At 34.1% G+C, this 20695-nt stretch overlaps 2 protein-coding genes across 6 annotated transcripts in view; one reads left to right on the top strand and one right to left on the bottom strand.

Moving 5' to 3' along the window:
* LOC123671306 (protein doublesex-like) overlaps positions 1-6872 on the top strand; it is a 190077-nt gene extending 183205 nt beyond the window's left edge. For both annotated transcript variants that reach the window (XM_045605058.1, XM_045605057.1), the window contains one exon: positions 5134-6872. The gene's annotated coding sequence lies outside the window, so the exon portion shown is untranslated. The remainder of the gene's footprint in view (positions 1-5133) is intronic.
* The window catches only part of LOC123671307, a 174972-nt gene that overhangs the window by 150026 nt on the left and 4251 nt on the right, over positions 1-20695 (bottom strand). The gene's annotated exons all lie outside the window — the stretch shown is intronic.

Here is a 20695-nt window from a genome sequence, read left to right as displayed (position 1 = left end):
CCAGCCATCCTTCACGGTGTGTTATTTTCACTGACGTCCGTCGTGGGGGCCCGTTTTTAACGCAATTAAATTTTCGCCACCCAGTAGTCAATAAAGACGTTTCTTCCACTTTGATGGTCCCGAATTAGGTGTTATAGGGCAACAGAAAATTTCGTGGGGGTTTTTTACAGTAAAACATCACATCATCGTAACTAGTAATGCCCACCCATCGTATTTCCGACTTTTTATCTCGTCCTCAGAGTAATAAACATAGATAAACCTCATTTTCAGTAAGGGAATTTTATCCCCAACATGAAATATCAAATTTGTCATGAAGCGCGCGGAAATGTTAACATATCAGTGATACGATATACAGGGTGGCCATTTGAAAACGAAACAGACGAGATTACAGACGAAATAAAGTTTTTCGATAGAAATTCTCGGACAGGTCGATTTCTGTTTCGAGAAGGACAACTTAAGATGTAGGTTACGGACGCATAGCGCTTCAACCCTTGCTGCTACAACCCCCACCCCCAATTTTTGAATAGGGAAGATGGGGTGAGTGATACCTCAATTTAAAGGTATTTTTATACTGATTTCAGCACAGTAATTGTTTTTTCATTTTATGAATTAGTTCTCGAAATATTCATGCGTTAGTTAGTTAGGAAGGAAGCCACAGTCATGGTTGTTTTGAAGCTCAAAATGTCGATTTTTCACAAAACACTACAAGTGCCATGAAAACACCACTTCATTTTCAAATACTTAGTTAAGAATATTTCGAGAACTAATGCATAAAATGAAAAAACAATTACTGTGCTGAAATCAGTATAAAAATACCTTTCAAATGAGGTATCACTCACCCCATCTTCCCTATTCAAAATTTGGGGGTGAGGGTTGTAGTAGCAAGGGTTGAAGCGCTATGCGTCCGTAACCTACATCTTAAGTTGTCCCCCTCGAAACAGAAATCGACCTGTCCGAGCATTTCTATCGAAAAACTTTATTTCGTCTGTAATCTCGTCTGTTTCGTTTTCAAATGGCCACCCTGTATATTTATTTACAGAGAAGAGCCTAGGTGAAAACATTTACTCACTCAATTCCATATTGCTCCACAAAAGTTTAGGAATTTCAGAGTTTTTAAGACTGTTTCAAAAGTTTCCATTTTTTTTTAGCAATTTTTAAATAGGATAGGTCTAACAGTTTACTCACTTATCTAATGATCTAAAAAATTGAAAAAATTATTTTCAGTATGGCCTTCTCGAACATCAACTATAGCTTGAAAACGCGTTTGCATACTTTCGATCAGATTGTTGATGCAGCCTTTACTTAATCAATTTCTCTCTGGTAAAAGCCGTCTGAGTTCTTGAAGCGTATGAGGACGTGATTGGTAAGAATCTAAAGCTGTTTGTAGCTGATCCCAAGCGTGTTCAATGGAATTGAGCTCTGGCGACCGAGAAGGCAAGGCCAAATGCGGAATACTGTGGATTTCCAGAACTTCATTATCGTCCAAAAACAACAAATTTAGCCTAATACCAGTATGAAATAATGGAATAATATTGTCATTAACTTGCTAATTTTAAAGTTGCACATTCATGGTAGCATCAAGGACAAACAATTCTTTACGTCCATTCAAACAACTGCCTCCCCAAACAGCAACTGTACCACTTCTGCACGGATGAACTTCCTGAATCGATATGCGATTTCTGGGCACCAGAGGATGGGTCCATACCCGAACACGCTCACTATCCGAAAACCGTCCATATTTCGATTCGTCTGTGAACAATTCCAATCGCAGTCGCAAATTTTGAATGAAAGTTGATTGTAAGAACGTAAAACAACAACTGATCCAAAATTCTTAGGAACGCAAACGACACAAACCAAGCTAATGTTTCAGTGATAACAAATCTGCCCAAGTTGAAATTTCGCGAGTAGATATAAGTAAAGGGTGTTTTTTTAGAGCTATAGAACTTCAAATTGCACTTAAATAACGATGGATTATTCGATTGACTTGAATTTCATTTATCCGCAAGATAATCTTGTGGCATTATATTTTAAATATGATTTCTGACATATGACGGCCACAGCTGGCTCGGATATAGTCCAATCTGGACATCTAATTTTCGATGACTTTTTCAAACATTTATGGCCGTATATCGGCAATAACACGGCGAATGTTGTCTTCCAAATGGTCAAGGGTTTGTGGCTTATCCGCATAGACCAATGACTTTACATAGCCCCACAGAAAGTAGTCTAGCGGTGTTAAATCACAAGATCTTGGAGGCCATTTCACAGTTCGAAAACGTGAAATTAGGCGGTCACCAAACGTGTCTTTCAATGAATCGATTGTGGCACGAGCTGTGTGACATGTTGCGCCGTCTTGTTGGAACCACAGCTCCTGGACATCATGGTTGTTCAATTCAGGAATGAAAAGGTTAGTAATCACGGCTCTTTACCGATCACCATTGACTGTAACGTTCTGGCCATCATCGTTTTTGAAGAAGTACGGACCAATGATTCCACCAGCCCATAAAGCGCACCAAACAGTCAGTTTTTCTGGATGTAACGGTGTTTCGACATACACTTGAGGATTAGTTTCACTCCAAATGCGGCTGTTTTGTTTGTTGACGTAGCCATTCAACCAGAAGTGCGCTTCATCGGTAAACAAAATAAAACGGACGTAGTGCGCGATACGTATTCCGCACAGAACCATTATTTTCGAAATGAAATTGCACTATTTGCAAGCGTTGTCCAGGCGTGAGTCTATTCATGATGAATTGCCAAACCAAACTGAGAATAAATCACTTGACAGCTGTTGAATCGGTAGCCATCTTGAACAGTAATGCCAACTTAAAGTTATATACCTCGAAAAAAAACACCTGTTATAATAAATAATAATAATAAAGGTCTTCATTCAATTAATTTCATGAAAAACAATAACAAAACTCTTACAACTATAGAAATAATTGAAAGGCGAGATCCAGCACACTGCATCGAGCGTACTGTTCAATCTAACCCCTAAATAATAAATAAAGAATAAAAATTTCGAGCTGGTTTCAATATTGATATTGCTCACGTTAACAGAACCATAGAAAATTCAAGAAGAAAGCAGAAAACCGGAAAACATAATCAATATTTCAGTGACAACAGATCCGACCGAGTTGAAATTTGGCTTCTAATAAAATAACCATTTCAAGCTAATCACATCATCAATTTCAATATTCTTCACCTACAATAAAAAAAAAAAACCTTCTGTGAAGTTAAAAGAACCCTCTTGTGAAATTTGCACAACTTTTCTTCCTAATAATATCAGCCACTAATCCTAGCGTGTGGGAAACTCATTTTTCCATTTCAATCAAGAATAGCAACTTACCAAGTGGCCGAATGCAATTTAAAACATATTACAAGATTTTACAACTGTAGTTTCCTTATCGCCACTGCCGCCATTACCTGAGAAATTGGATTCTACATCAACCAGTCGACGACCAAAGGGGGAGATGCATTTTTAATTAGTCCAATGAATTGAAAACGAAGCATTTCGGACACCCGTTACGTGTCAACCCAAACCGCCGTTTAAGACACGTTTTCGACCAACAATGTCAATTAAAATGTCGTAAATGGTACAGATATTGGCGAAATAATGCATAACATGACAAATGTTGCCGCCGCCATGTTGTAATAATAATAAAAATGAAACTGTTACAGCTAGAGCTACTAACATATTATTTATTTCTCCATACTTTATGGCTCGTAAATATTTTTAGTTTGTTAGCAATTATACAAATTAAGTATGGTCAGCAAGGCGAATCGTAAAATTTTAATAGGTTTTTATTAATTAGTAGCTGAATAGGTTTATTATGTTCTAAATTCTGCCAAGGTAACTTGTGAAAACCATTACTTTTCAAAGCGTTTGATTGCGTTCTACGATGCTATCTATACAAGGTAACTTCAAATACAACTGATGCGAATCCTACAGATTGAAAGAAATATATGGTTATTGTTTCTGAATAATCTTGATTCAACTGGAATTGTTACATTTTTCATGAGCAGAGTATAGCAATATTAATCTCCATCGATACATCCAAGGAGGAAATGCAAATTTCAGAATATGTATCTAGTAACATAGAACAACTAGTTCAAATATTAAATAATAGACATCTCATTCCTCCTAAGCCGAAAATATTTCATTATCAGTCGTGAATAGGGCAGTCGCTAGCCAAACTGCCGCCCTAGACAGAGACCCAATTTGCCGCCCTAACAGAAGCTAACTCTGCAGAATGCTAAAAATTAATATTGGATAATCGGGCTTCAGGGCCATATCTAGTGTTTCTGCCGCCCCGGCAAGAATCGAATAGATGGTGCAGACATTCTCGATGCAAAGATGTTTAAGATAAGTGAATTTAATCGAAAAAATCATTTGTGAAATTTGTTGAAATTGAAAAAAAAAATTATTTGATTCATTCTTCCAGGAATCCAGATTTCTCCGAAAAAGTAGATAATGCCGCCCTCCATTTCTGGAAGAACTGATCACGATTAGCCACTGAGATCTAGTGATTTAACACCTTTTGATTTTTTGGGGACAGATGAAAGATAAGATCCATCCACAATCGATCCTAGATGGAATTCTGGACTATATCGAGGATATTCAGCTGCAAATGTGCGAATTATTCATGAAAAATTTCATAAAAAGGATATTTTGTTGCAACCTTAGCTGTAACTGACCTTTGGCTCCATCCTCTTTACAATGAAATAAACATCCATTGATTCCTCTCAATATATACTCGTTTCTTTTCAATATCAAGAAAACATATTAATGGAAAACACTTTATTCTCGTTCACAGTTAGAGAAATATTCATACTGTTGAAGGTTTCCTACTGCTGGCTTCTTCATATAGGTAGAGAAGACGAATTTTCGAAGAAACTTTTTGGAATGGTTCATACTGTAGATTCCGCCATAGTACTTCTCTTCAAGTTTATCAAATATGATACACGTTTATAAATAAGTATCTCTAAAGCATTCCGCACCTCATCAACATTGAAGGTTCATTAACGCTCTCATAAAATTCAATGTCATATGAATTTTATTTTCCTTTGAAGTGAATTATATTTCGAAAAATAATAGTGATACAATAATTAATGTTCGTTTACGTTTTATTTCAGCTGTCGAATCGTCTTTGTGGGCAACTTAAAGCAAGAAGATGAACTTGTGTGATCAATTTTCCTGGTTTCATTGTGGAAAACCTCCGTTCCAAGAACAAAATCCGTCTCTATGAACACAATGTATTCGTCCAAACTACAATAACGCCAGTTCTACTAGAAATCGTTTCGATTGTAGGTGTTGTGAGTTATGGAGATTCTTCTGTATGTTTCGCCATTTCACGGAAAGTTTTCTTCTTTCTAAATCGAAAATGTAACCACATTTTTTCGGAAGGACAACTGTATTATCATTCGAATGATAATTATAAAATTCAATTGTGAAATCCTATATATTTTCGTAATTTCTTCCGAAAAATATCTTCTTTCTTCAATCAGATGAAATAAAATCTCGAAATCAATCAACAGAAAATAAAAATGGATGTCAAATTCAACATTTCCTCACGCTTTCATTCAAATCTTACGTTTTAATTTTTCACCAAATTTCGAATGAACCAGTAACTTAATTATTCAGTAACACTGAATTATCATTTAAAAAATATTAGCACAACATTAAAGTACATGTATTAATGGATGATTTCGAGTAAGATGTACGATTGTTTACACCTGACATTCAAAATTTTCCGATTGGAATTATAAAGAATGCACTTTCTTCAAAATAGATGATTTTGAGATATGTAGTTGTATCATGTAAAATACCATTTTTCAATGTGTAGGTAGTTACTATGTAAGTTATCTGTACAAAATTATTGTTTAAGTATAGTTTTGTTGAACTTCCTATGTCATTGTTCTATTGTATGTAGGATGTGGCTCTAAAAGCCTTGTGATATATTAAACTAGATTTCCATGGAACGTTAACATATTTTTATGTTCAATTTTCAATTTAGCATTGCATGGTTGCATGTTGGACAAATTCTGTCAAAAGTTTTTTCAATTCCTTTTCATGCTCAGTCTACAGTTTGTTCAAGATTTTTTCATTATGGTAGTGTTTTAAACTGAGTTCGGAGATAATTTCAACTTCACAAGAAAAAATGTACCTATGTACTCATGTCTACAGTTGATTTGAGATTTTGACTTTATGACTCTGTGATTGTTTCTTATTTCCTTCTCTCCATTTCTTTGAAAACAAAATTTTCAAACCGATATTTTATTCCATACTTCTTATTGTAATGTTGAAAAAAAATAAAAACCAAAGATTTTTTATTCCTTATTTGAAAAAACAACTAGGAGTTCAATATAACTATGGGATGAAAATAGACTGTAATCAAGAAAATGTACAACTTCCTTTCAATTTATTATTTCACAAATTGCAGCATTTTTTTAAGTATTCAAACAATTTGCGAAAAGAAAGTAATATAATTCATTTCATTTATAGTACATAACTAATTGGATTAGAACCTATTCGGTATATATTCGCATGTATTGTTTGTAAATCATGGTTGTGAATAAACATTTTTAGTTAATTTTTTTCTTCTGAAGTTGTGATACTCCTAATTTTATAGAAGAAACAAGGAAAATGTTCTTTTAGCGAGACTTTGTTTCGTAGTCCTGATCAATTTCGAAATCACTGTATTGTAGAATCAGGGAATAAATCCCATTCAAGAATTATCATGATTGAATTTATCAATCATAGTTCTTGTATCGAAAAAGTATATACGAAAGCTGGAATATTCTATTCAAATTAATTGTAAGCATAAAAAATGTTATGGATGTAAAGGTAGAAGATAAAGATGTTAAATAAGTAAGTCTACTTGTTTTTGATGAAAATAAAAATAGAATTATTATTCTGAATGAACTTGAAACGAAAGGAAAGAAAGCATCTACTCATCCCTCTTCCAATAAATTCAATGAATGACAAGACCTTCTGAATAGGAGGTAATATACCTTGCGAATTGTGACTGCAAAATTCAAATTGAATATTAACTATTTCGCATTGCTTTGTTGAATCGTATATCGATCCATTTTTAGTGGTGGCGTAGTTTTTACTTGTCAAATGTCAAAAGATGACAGCTTAAAAAGTGACAGCTACTCAGATAGCGGGCTATTCAAAATGTAGCCTCTTTCTGGAAAACTCTCTAATTGGAAAGTAAAATGTAAAAGCAGCGTTTTTAAACTTATCCCGGTTTCACGATTTCGACAAGATCATACTTCGATATATACGTTTTGTCATTAGGAAGGACGAATAAAATACACTTAATCTTGTGTATGAGTACTCAAGAAACAGAAACAATAAAGTTGAAATATAAACTGTAAATAAATCAGATACCATTTCTTTCCACTAAATTTGTGCTCCAAACTGATTATAGTGCCATATCAAGTAGGTTTTTAGGTACCTTAACACTCCAGCTAAGAGGCACTCATTTCAAGTAGAATGTTATCAAAATAACAAAGATTCCATAGTAGAAAATATAAAGTTAATTTTGCAATCTTGTTCAATATAGGATCGTTTAATGAATCTCCTATCGATTAAGATATGTGCATGAATAAGTTCTTGTTTAGCTATAGAGATTACGTTGAACTGGTCTGATATCAGGGAAGACCGAAAAAAGCAATGGATGTAGGTCTTTTCGTTAAGCGTACCATAGACGTACAATAATATTTTGCAAATAGATTGCACAAAAGGATTGAGGTGGTCCATAGACGTTCAATAATATTGTTCAATATTGGAAGTTGTGCAATAATATTGAAGGTATGCGAGCCAAATTGCACAATATCATCCCTAAATTATGTAAAATTTTTTTGCATTGCACAATAAATATCTAATTTTTTTGATTTCGCACAATATATGGCGTCACCTTTCAATACCAGAACCACACGTTCAATATTATTGCACAACTCCCAATATTGTACATCTATGGACCGCTTTAGAGATTATCGACTGTGAATACAAAATTCAAGAAGAAGATGCAAACATTATTCAATTATGCACAATTGCTATTAATGAAAAAGCATAGTTGTCGAAGAAGCGAGAGAAAATCAAAATTCATTATTATTTCCAAAAAATTTACTCAGATACGAGTCAAAAGAATAATGTACTTATTAGGTATAAAGTCACTCAAAGATCTTATTAAGCTCTTTATTAAATTTGGCCTAGCTTTCGGTCATTTACATGGCCATCTTCAGGGCAAATTAATCTGAACCTAACAAGATATGATTACCTATAACAACATTCTTGTTCACGAGATTTTTATAAGCGTTTGTCACATGTTTCATGATCATAAATTATATAGGGTACCAACTCTAATTGTTTCATATACAGACTGTCTCAGGTGATGGATTGATATGGTAAAGGGTATCAATGTTTCATATACAGACTGTCTCAGGTGATGAATTGATATGGTAAAGGGTATCAACTAAATTTGCTGCAAACATGCTAACTGTTTTTGATTTTGAGACACAGGGTGAGGTGAGCAAAAGGCTTTTCAAAAAGTTCTGTAAAATTTTAGGTGATCAGAAAATGCTTGTATCGAAAATTTCTAAGCATCCTTCTTTATGAAAAATCAAATCTCCAAATGAGACCAATTTTCTCGAAAAAGGTGTAGTTTTGAGCTGTCGACCAGATGGGCAATTTCAAGAATTTTCTTCACGATTTTTAATTCCGCCTTCTTTGAGTAAATATCAGTAACGTTAGAGTTGGGGACGTTTTTAGCTCTTTATCTACGCCACGGAAAATGCTTGGAACCTACAAAAATATTAGAGCTCATCTTCGTTTAGAGTAGCATCGATAAATTGTTTCTCAACTTCAACACCCCCTGTATTCCGATAATGAGAAGAGTTAGGTAAGTTAGGTTAAGACCCATCTCTGTAGGAGATTTGTTTCTATTTCCATTAGCATCTACTATTTATTCGATCAATTTGTAACCTTCTCTTGGACACCCTGAATATAAGAATATGGGTGCCCTTAGCTTTTGGTTGCTTTTCAACTTTTTAATTCGTTGTTTGTGATTTCTATGTCTTGGGTAATAATCAAATAATAATAACTGCACTTTATTGACCACAGTCAAAAGGCATCGACCGGAGTCTTTCAGCCCACAAATATTTGTTTTGTCTTTCCTACAAAAAGTTGTCGAAACACGAAGGAGGAAGTATTAACATAAAAGCAAATAATTCCTTATTTTCCTAAGTAAGTATAGAAATATATTAACAATATTTTTCACTTTACCTTCAAATGAATCTTTTCATAAACCTTTATGAAATGAATGAATATTGTATATTTAGGGTGTGACAATAAGATTTTTCATTTTATATTAAAAAAAAGGGTATTTATCAATAGTTGTCCATTAACGATGACAAAAGATATCAGTTAAATGGCTACCACGACTACGGTTCCACCACCATATCCTTTTCATGAAATTCTTCATGACCAATTCTCACATTTGCGGCGAAATATCCTCGATAACGAATTCCATATTTTAGGTCTTGAATCGGTTATGGTGCGTTGGCATAGATCATATTTGGTGCATGGTCCAAAATAGAAAAATCTAAAGATGTTAAACCACAAGGTCTTGGTGGCCAATTGCATGGGCGCCCGCAGGGGGGGGGCAGGGGGGGCCATTGCCCCCCCTGAGATTTTGATTGTCTCATTTTTCAGTACAACACCCTTAATATTACTTTCTCAATCCAAAGGGCAAGGAAAAAAGGAAAGTAATGGATTCACAACAATTTCCGGGTTTTCATGGAATTACTATACATATATCCATAATATACTATACACATATCCATAATCGGCAGAGGTATTTTTTGAATTGAAAACTTTTTTAGGCGTGTTGAGCACTCCTTGGGTGAAGAAAAATCGTGGAACCGAACGCAATCCATGCGTGTCAATTTTTTTAAAAATCCATCTTATATATACTCTCCTATTGTCTAATAGATAAAGGTAAAAAAAAGTGTTGCAGATAATAGAAAAAAAATTTACAGATTATAAAAACAATAGTTTTTTGCGGAACTCACCCACGATATGCCTATACGTGAGAGCAACAAGAAATTTTAGTGATCTTTTGAAATTCAGAGTAGACGCTGGATATAAAGATTTAGAGATCCATTTATTCAACGCAGCTGGTTTGAATTTGAACAAACTTGTAACACAAGGTTATGATGGATGCTCAACAATGGCTGGTGAAATTCTCAGGGTTCAAAATATCATAAGAGATAAGTACAAGAAAGCAATTTATTTCCATTGTGCCTCCCATAGGTTGAATTTAGTAATAAATGACATCAGTAAAATAACTGAAATTCGTAATAGCATTGGCACCGTTAATGACATTCTAGTCTTTTTTCGAAAGAATACCTCAAGAAGAAATCTGATTCCAAATATTCCTTTGTTTTAGGAAACTCGTTGGTCAGCTAAATATAAATATTTGTGAGTTTTCGCTGAAAACTTCAATACTATATTCAAAACTCTCTTTGCTGTAAAATCTGGGGAAATTTCAATGAATTCTTCAACAACAAAAAGAGCTGCTCAGTTATGGGCTGCAATAAACTCTTTCACTTTTGTGATTCGTTTGGCGGTAGCAAGTAAATATTCAAATATATTGAAACCAATAGCAAATATACTACAAGGTGTTTCTATTAATTTTATAGATTTTCACCGTCATATAAATTTAATTATAGAAATATGTGGAAAACATCGCTCAGATGATGCATGCTTCGCAGAATTTTTTTCGAAAGCATCATCTATTGCTCAGAGTCTCAATATTGAGATTGGAAAACCACGAATTTGCGGTAGACAAATGTACAGATCTAATTATGAAGCAGATTCAGCTGAAGATTACTTCAAAAAATCTATATTCATCCCATGTTTAGATCATTTGATTTCAGCCCTTGAAACGAAATTCTCGAAAGAACATGTAATGCTTTTTTTTTTGTTCAATTTTTTGCCGAAGAATTAAAAATTACTAGATATTGAATCTTTCGCACCTAAGGTCGGCAATATGTATAACATTGAAAATTTAGAAAGTGAATTGAACATTTGGAATGAGTATTCATCTAAATCACAAATGGATGAAAACATAAAAATTGAAGATCTTATCGGACAATGTAAATTTTCTCCTGCTGTCAAAGAATGCCTTATTCTTCTCCTTACATTTCCATGTACTACTTGTAAGTACTATAGAGCATAGTTTCAGCATTTTGCGCAGAATTAAATTTATTTTAGAATAAAATATGCCTACTCTGTTGTATAGCGATCAAGTATTTCGTCTTCAGAATTAATAAAGTTTTTATGAGTTGTTTTTTTGCAATTTATGATTTGTTAATTTTGATAATATACTTATTTGTTGTTTTCACAATCTGGAGCAATTCGGTGTTATTTTGAATCATATTTTAGTAGCAAGTTTTAAACTTTATTGTTTGAGTCATTCAGTGTATATTTCAAGATTTATAATTCATTTATTATTTTTATAAACATAGTTTTATCGAGCGTATATGTATTTACTTTTTATTTCGTTATTACTCGTTGATTCTTCTTTATTTATTAGAAATTATAATAATTATTTCATTCCGTTCTCCATATTTTTTATATTTTATTTTTTTGTGAATTGTTTCATTGAATGTATTTCATTGAATGTGACTCGAAGAGTTACCGTATTATTTTACATCACCCTATGTTGTTGATGTTTTAAAAAAATTTTGAAGTGGAAAACTTCATAATTTTTATTTTGCACAGGCCTCCCCCCACTTATGAATATAAATACATAAATAGAAAGAAACGGAATACTAATATCGTATACGACAATGATGGACGCGTTATCGTTTTTCAATAATTTCCATTTTGCCCCCCCTGAGAAAAATTTCTGCGGGCGCCCATGGCCAATTGAGATCACCTCTGTAACTTTTCCTGCAAAATTGCGTTGTATTGTTGCTTGTGTGACTCATCCAAATTTATATATCCGTCCAAACAAATCATTCTTGAATTTTCTGATGCCTTGAGGCAATACTGTTTATCAACATAGTCTCCAATCGATAAAGAATCGAGCAACCTATAGGTTTTTGTCAACACTATAGCAGCAATATTTACAATTGTTCTTTAGCAACGATTTCGATTCTTGACATCACTAACTTGTCCCAAATGCTCAAATTTTTGACCAGTTTCTCTATTGCCGACCGAAAAGGTGCTTCAGGATGACACAAAAGTGCTTTAGTTTTGCGAACTGTGAATGCAAAATTTACATCATGTTTGTTGCAAATTTCAATGAGTTGTTGATGTGCGTGTCGTTCAATTTTTAATAATGGCGTAGGTTTTACTTGTCAAATGATAGATTCGAGAGTAACAGCTGCCCAACAACCCCTTATTGGAAAACTCTCAAGTAAATAGGTTGTATTGTATTTTCCAAGGAGCGTTAGGGGATAACCTTCTTGTTATTTCTGAATCACGACCAGAGTTCAAAAATCTGTACCGATCTTTTGAGAGACAGTATGACAACTCAATTACCCAAGCAATTAAATCTCATTACAGCAACTTCATAGCAAGCTCTCAGAACAAATCAAAGGCTGCATGGAGGGTGATTCATTCACTATCAGGTAGGAGCACTGAAAAAAACTTGCCTTTTCAGTCAGGAAATCCTGTTGATCTTTGCAACAGTTTCAATGATATGTTCGTGGGAGACGTTACCAACCAGACGAATATTAAGAGTCCTGGAGCAATCTCATCCTTAAAATCTTCTCACTGTATGAGCAAGTCTTTCTATTTCTTTGATGTCACAGAGAGAGATGTTAGTGATGCTGTTAAGATGCTGAAAACCTCTAACTCTTCAGGTCACGATGGAGTTCCGATTTCTATCATAAAAAAATCCATTCATATAATAGGAGGCCCTCTTGCTCATCTTATTAATTGCGCTTTCCGAGAGGGTTGTTTTCCTGACGAGCTGAAGGTTGCTCTGGTTAAACCACTCTTCAAGAAGGGAAATACCTGTGAGCTTAGTAGCTATCGACCTATCAGTATCTTATCTAGTTTTTCTAAGGTATTTGAGAAGGTTTTTGCCGTCAGACTCATCAGTTTTTTTCGGAAATTTAATGTTCTTGCTGATAGTCAGCATGGTTTCACGAAAGATAGAAGTACCGAGACTGCTATATTTGAGTTGCTGAATTCTGTTCTTTTGGCGCTTGAGAGTAATGAAGTTCCATTGGCTTTGATGTTCGATTTGACCAAGGCTTTTGATTCCGTCGAGCATAGAACCTTATTGGCTAGACTGGAGTTATGTGGGATTAGGGATATCTCTTTGAAATTTGTTGAGAGCTACCTAAGCAATCGACGTCAGAGGGTTGCCCTCGCTCTAGATGGTGCAGTCCACTTCTCTGGGGAACGATCTCTTACTAGGGGCGTTCCTCAGGGAAGTGTACTGGGCCCTTTGCTTTTTATTGTTTTTGTGAATTCCCTTTGTAATATTAAGACCTCTGCTAATTGTAAATCGATTCTTTATGCTGATGACAGCAATTTTTTGATTATATCAGGTGATGTCGAGTCCTGTAGCAGGGCTGGAATGGATACGGTTTTGTCTATTGATAGATGGTGTAATGAAAGTGGTCTTATTCTAAATCATGGCAAGACTCAAGGTATTTTCTTTTATGACAGCCAGTCGGTGAAGAACTATCCTCCTTTTTTGTGTCATGGTAACGGTCAAATTAAATTAGAGGATTCTGTTAATTTTCTGGGAGTTGCTCTAGATAAACACCTGCGGTGGGATCATCAGGTGTCTAAGTTGGGAAAGTCTCTCAACTCTTCGGCGTACTTGATTTTCATGATCAGGGACAAGTTGGAGAGTGCTGTGGTGAGAGCTCTCTACTTTGCTAGTCTCCAGTCTGTGCTAGCATATGGAATTATTTTTTGGGGCAGTTCGTCTGGTGCCGATGAAATTTTTCTCATCCAGAAAAGAGTGATGAGAATAATGAATAGGTTGGGCTTTCGTGAGTCCTGTCGCGGAGTTTTCAGATCCAATGGAATCCAAACCGTCTTTGGTCTTTACATTTATCGCCTATTTATCTTCCTTAAGTTACGGAAAAACTATTTTTTGCCATATGTCAATAAAAATAATACTCGACAGGTTTATCCTTTCCTTCTTCCTATTCACAGTACTACTAGGTTTGAAAGGGGACCACTTTATATGGCCATGCGTTTATTTAATTTGCTTCCTAAGCAAATACAGGTTGTTGAAGATATAACCTTGTTTAGAAGGCGCATTTACAATTTTATTTTGGGTTGTGAACCTTATTCAGTTGATGAGTTTATTTCATTTTGTAGAAAATAAGCTCTTTTATGACTTGTCTCTATTTTATTCGTTTGCATTGATTTTGATGTTGTGAATAATTTTTGAGATTAATAAATATTATTGTTATTGTTATTGTTATCATCATCTGGTTTGGTGACCACAGTTAGATACAATGTGGTTTTCTTAGGTAATGAATAACACAACACAGATCAAGTTGAATTTGATGATGAAGAACATGCGCGAAGTTTCTGACATCACGCCAGGGCTTAACTAGTTATTTATCATACGATTCCTAAGAAATATATGCTAGTTTTGTGTAAAAGTGATAGAAAACAAAATATGTCATTTGAAATGAAATATCATAAAATAACGGAGAATTAAACAATTTTCCAAATAAATGCTGACTAGACAATGGAAACAACGAGAAGGAAATGACACTGGTACGAAATTGTGTTTCCGAAAATTCCAATTCTTGAAGTTCGTTCATTTATTTGTGACGCCACTCCTAGTAAGTCTCGTCTTCTCAGGTCTTCCCGATTCACTGTTTGGTTATCCTTTGACGTGAACTATACAGTTCGAAGCAGTAAAAGTGATCGTTAAAATTTGGGATAAGTTCGACACCGTACACGGAAGTTCGATAGTAAAGAATAATGGTCGAATTTATCATTTATAACTTGATCAGTATGAACTTATATTTCGCAAGAAGAAGAAGAAAATATTTTATTACAAAATAAGAAAAATCCAAGCTTTCAATTGCTGACATGAAAATACAAGAACTCAAATAATAAAAGTTAGCTAATAAAATCGGTTTATAGGCAATAAATTTCCTGTCATAAAACCTTCAAATGTTGGGCAAGCCAGGAGCATGATAGCCTATCTCGGCTCATGGAGGCAAGTACCTCCCTTGTTCCAATATGAAGTGTTAGATTTTATGGATATGAGGAAAATGCGTCAGGTTACCTTCCCGATGCATAAAGACGAAAACGAAATTCATTCAACCCACTCATTTACGATATATTGAAACCCACCATTCGGACTTAGTTTCAAAAGGACTTTTAGCAATGCTACTTTCATGCAGTGGTGGACCCAAGAGGGGATAATGATGATAATAATAATAATAATTATAACGACTTTATTTCCCAAATTATCACATTAACATGACAAAATTGCGAAATAATAAATAATTACAATTTGTTATGTTTGAACTTTTGTTTGCAAATGTATCCGGATTCCAAGATAGGGAGAAGTTTTTCTCTTAACCTGACTATTTTTTTGCTTTGAAACAGGATAAACAGGATATCACTCAAACAAATGGAAAACGGCGTATATAATCATGATTTGAAAGAAAGGAAAAGACAAAAGTGAAAAAACGAACTATTGACTCATAAGCCTATTATCAATAAGTAAAATAAGAAAAATTAATTTACAGAATATTAACAGATTTCGCTGAAGAAAAGAAAATAAATTCCAGGTCACCAGTTGTGGTTTCGCAAAGAGCATTCAACGATTCACTAACTGGCACGACTCACAGAACACAATAAGTAGCAAATTAACCTCCCTACAGACACTGATGCAATATTTCTGGACACAGAAAAGGCAGTTGATAAAATATTGCATCAAGGTCTAACATACAACATGAAGTTGATGAAATTTCCGACCAAACATAAGAGATTAATAACATCGTACCTACCAAAGAAATAGAAAATTTAGAGTGAATTGAATATCGACGATTAGAGAAATTGAAGCCGGAGTTCCCCAAGGATCGGTGGTAGGACTGCTGTTGGTCAACTTATACAAAGCGGATATACCCAAAATAAAAAGATGCAAGATAGCCCACTTTGCAGGTGACACCACTATGTATTTACTTCTAAAGTAAAACGTGTAAATCCATTACTAGGCAGTTAAAGATAGACTTAGGTAAACGATATAATGGAAAAAAGGAGCAAAATATCTACAAGTAATTCTAGATTGAAAGAATGAACATTAACAAACAGATAGAAGAAAACAGAAAAAAGGCAAGGCAATTGCATGGGAGACTCTACCCGCTACTCAACCCAAAAAGTAAACTTTGTTTAGAAAACAAGCATTACGTACGCAGGAGTCACCTGGTATAATATGAAAGACAAAAAGAAATATCAGTTACAGAGTATACTAACAACAGAATAGGTGATCAATGTCTTTTTGTAGTATATCCTTAAAATTCACTTGGTGGATTAACTGAGCATAAATCGTACAGTCCACCCTCATCATATTCGATGGGTACTAAAAGCGTTGAAGCGGCTGGGATTGTCAAAATATTAATGTTTGCTCTTTACAGAAAATCGGAAAAATCCAAAAAGCAACGAACCTTAAGTCTACATGGAAAAGGGGAATCAACAATATAAAGCTTAGTTGTATACTGCTCCGAATAAAGAATGGATAGGTAATATATCCAAACTAAAACTCCTAACAGTTTTGTGCAAATGCCTCTCAGAGGCAGGAAAGATTTTGCTCATTGGGAAACTCAAGAAGCGCCCTTAAACCTAAAAGATATCCTGAAAATTTCAGACGTCTTGGTCTTAACATTTATACAGACGGTCATCAGATAATTTAACAAACCAACGAATTGAGTGAATGAAACCTACTTGTTACTCTAATATTTTATGTTATAGAGATTTGGAAGATATAATGCAAAAGAATCTCACCTCCTCTCAAGAGTAATTAGTAGGCATTTAGGTCTGAAGGTTTCAAAAGCCAAAAAGGAAATTTGCATCAGAAAATTGGAGATTAATCAATGAAAGACTCTCTGGAAGAGTTAAGATCAATCTGATTTAGATCTGAAGATAGATTTCAAAGGGGACAATTTGATATATGAAATCTTGAAAATCATGAAAATTGAATTGTGAAGGAAATGTAATTAAGTTAATTTCTTATGTTGATCACCTGGCTCTCACAAGAGTTAGCTGCGTTAACAATGTTCATTCAGCAACGCGAGATGCCTGTCAATATAATGTTTTCTTGATAGAGCGATAATACAACACAATCTTAATTTTTTTTTTTGCTTTGAGGGTAAAGTAGTTAGTCCGCTAGCTCTCCTTATATATCGACTTCGATGTCTCCTAGCAGATATGAAACTATGGAATGAAAAGGCACCTTTCTTACCCTTAAGCATATGTGTCGTCAACTTTAGTCGTCATAGTTTACAGTTCGCCCTCCAGTTCGAGAGTTTTAATGATGAACAATATCTGGGATGGCTTCAAGAAGGTTATTTCATCACTTCCACAAGTCTTTCATCGAAAGCATTTTTGGCGTTGGCTATCCTCTTCCTCCTGCACTCGTCGTTTGTTGCTAGACTCATTCTCATGCAGTGCTTCCTGAAGCGGTAATGCCTCATTATGGACTATGGAGTCCAGTAAGGAGGTCTAGCATATTCTTGCTAAGCTCCAGATACTTCTTAGATCTCGCAGTGTTGAAGTTTCAAAGAAACTCCGGTCTTTTACTTCTTCATCTTTTTCTTTCTTGTTGGTAGGTACATTAACCTATACCTCAGAAAGGTTCTGGGCCAATGAAATCAGTTTGTTGATCTTTTCTAGCATATTCTTGCTAAGCTCCTGATACTTCTTAGATCTCGCTGTGTTGAAATTTCAAAGAAACTCTTTCGCATAATCCAACCCAAGAAGATTTCTCTTCCGGTCTTTGTCTTCTCCTTCTTCTTTCTTGTTGGTAGGTACATTAACCTATACTTCAGAACGGTTCTGGGCCAATGAAACCTGCTTGTTAGTCTTTTCTAGCAAGTGTGTAAAGTAGTAAAACGAAGGAAATGGCTATTCATATCGTATATGAAAAAAACATCACATCCTTGTGAAAAAATCTGAAATTATTAAAGAAATTCACCATACCCACCGGTCAGGTGAATAATTACAACCTGCTGATCTCTCTTGACAATAATTTTTGAAATAAGTCCTGTTGAAGTTATACATGCGTTGCCACAATTGACAATTTAGTGTGATTCCTTTTTGTGAATGATTTGGTAAAATCTTTTGCGGACACTAGCGGGATAAACACTTCTTGGTGCGTGCATCAGTATCTATACTAGGGTATTAGCAGCAAATATATCCACAAATATTAAATTGGATTATAAAGGTTTATATTTCTCACTGAAATTTCACCACAAATTGTTACCGAAAAATGAAATTTTCATTGGCGAGTCCACCATTTATATGATTTCAAAATGGTGGAAGTACTTCTACGTATTGATGGCACGACATCTATGTGAGCTAAGTCAAACCTCATTATTATACACTGTATAGTTCACTTGAATCAGGTTTACGTTTTGATGAAGGTCAATCTAGATGTCTCACTTCTCTGTAACGATTGCTCTATCTATATATTTCCTATCAATCAAAATTTCAGTCTGAAAACTCAATAGCTTGATTTTTTAAGGCTAAAAGAATGGATCTACATCAATCCACAACTAATATTTATTAGGTACAATTCATTACTCAATCAATTTATTTTGTTGTAGTATTTCCTATTCCCAATAGTAAAACTTTGGGAAAATTAAAAAAAAAAATTACCTACCCAGAAATTTCCACAGTTTATGTTTTGGAATACGTAAAATCCAATAAATCGAAGGAAAAAATTTTAAGTATTTTTTTTAAGAATTAATTAGATATGCTTCAATTTCTATGGTTTTGGTTAAGCCATCTGCATGAAATTTCGTTCAAACCCAAAAATTGGACATTTACAAGCAAAATTTAAGATTAGCTTTTCCTTCAATATTCTTCTTGTTCCCAAACAAAACTCTCTATCTATATATAATTTCTGAAATTTGAGCTGAGCATAGTCTGAAATGATAATGTTCTACTTCCTGATGAATTAGTAGTCAAATTCAATTCTAACCGTCCGTCCTAAATAATAAATCTCGAACGGAAAGAACTAGAAATTTGAAAGTTTCAGGTTAGATTCAGATCTCGAATATTGCGGAGAGTCGGTGTTTTTCACAAACGTTTTTGGTGCATATTGATTTTTTGCTTCCAGCATTGATTATATTCATTTTATTATTGTGCTGCTGCTTTCGAAATTTGATGAAATGATAAATTAAAGAAAATGCACATTCGAGGAAAGAAATCTAATTCACTGTAACATATCTAATCAGATAAACTTTAAAAAATTCAAGTTTCGAAAAAAAAATGGTGTGTAATGTCTTCTGTTCAATTAAAACAAAGTGAATTTTGTCCTGCCAAACTCTAAGCTAATTTCTGATTGAATATTCAGATTAAAACCCTGTAATGAAAAAGTATTCATTATTCATGTGAATTTTTATTCTATCTGCTCATTCAATACTCTCGATTTACTTACAAAGTTGAATATTGGAATGGAATTAAAAAATTCTTAATCGCATAGAATGTAAAAAATTGAAATATATTTGCAACAAAATGAAGGAAATAATTTATTATGCAAATTACAATACAACATATGCACATTAACTTACATTCAGACTTAAGACATTGAGATTAAATATTTTTTTACAAGAGACATTTTCAGAAATTTATTCTATTAGTATAAAATTAGAAATAATTATTTCTGATCCATATCTGATGACAAATTATATTTTATTTACTTTCGATATGAAAAAATATAAAATTCTCTTAGGAAAAGAAATCTAAAAAATCTTTACATTCCTCGAATAATGTATCTTATTGAGAGAAGAAAATCAATTATTTCAAAAATCGGTTAAAATAGCTACGGTAAGTTTATTTTTCTGGTATAGGTACATACAGAATCTACCAGAAAAATCGACTTATTAAGACAAACTATCACTTACAAAATTTATATAAAACATAAAATCACATTATAAATTACATAATTATTCTACTACACAACTCATGACACTAAAAATTATCACAACTAGGCGAATCCTATTCCGACTAGGACTCAATACTGCAACATCACGGTAAATCCTTCGCACTCTTCACCGATTTTATAAAACGCTAATATGCCTACAGTCGGATATCATTGTAAAACTTTTATGCTGAAACTGACAGATTCAATATCATGAAAAGCTAAGTTTCGTATTTCCATAAAATGAACATGAATTCGCATTTTTCTTGTTTAGAACAAAATAAATATCATCACTGGACTCATTTTATTATACTAGACAAAATAATTGAGTAATTAAGCATAATGCTGTAACCAGAATTACCGAGAATGACGGACGTTGTTTGTAGCCATGGGCGCCCGCAGGGGGAGGCCAGGAGGGGGGCATTGCCCCCCTTGAGATTTTGATTGCCTTATTTTTCAGCACCCTCAATATTACTTTCTCAATCCAAAGGGCAAGGAAAAAGGGAAAGTAATGGATTCACAACAATTTTCCGGTTTTCAAT

Source organism: Harmonia axyridis, chromosome 1 (assembly GCF_914767665.1).
Source record: "Harmonia axyridis chromosome 1, icHarAxyr1.1, whole genome shotgun sequence".
In the NCBI taxonomy this organism is placed as follows: domain Eukaryota; kingdom Metazoa; phylum Arthropoda; class Insecta; order Coleoptera; family Coccinellidae; genus Harmonia; species Harmonia axyridis.
This window is presented reverse-complemented; position numbering and strand designations above follow the sequence as displayed.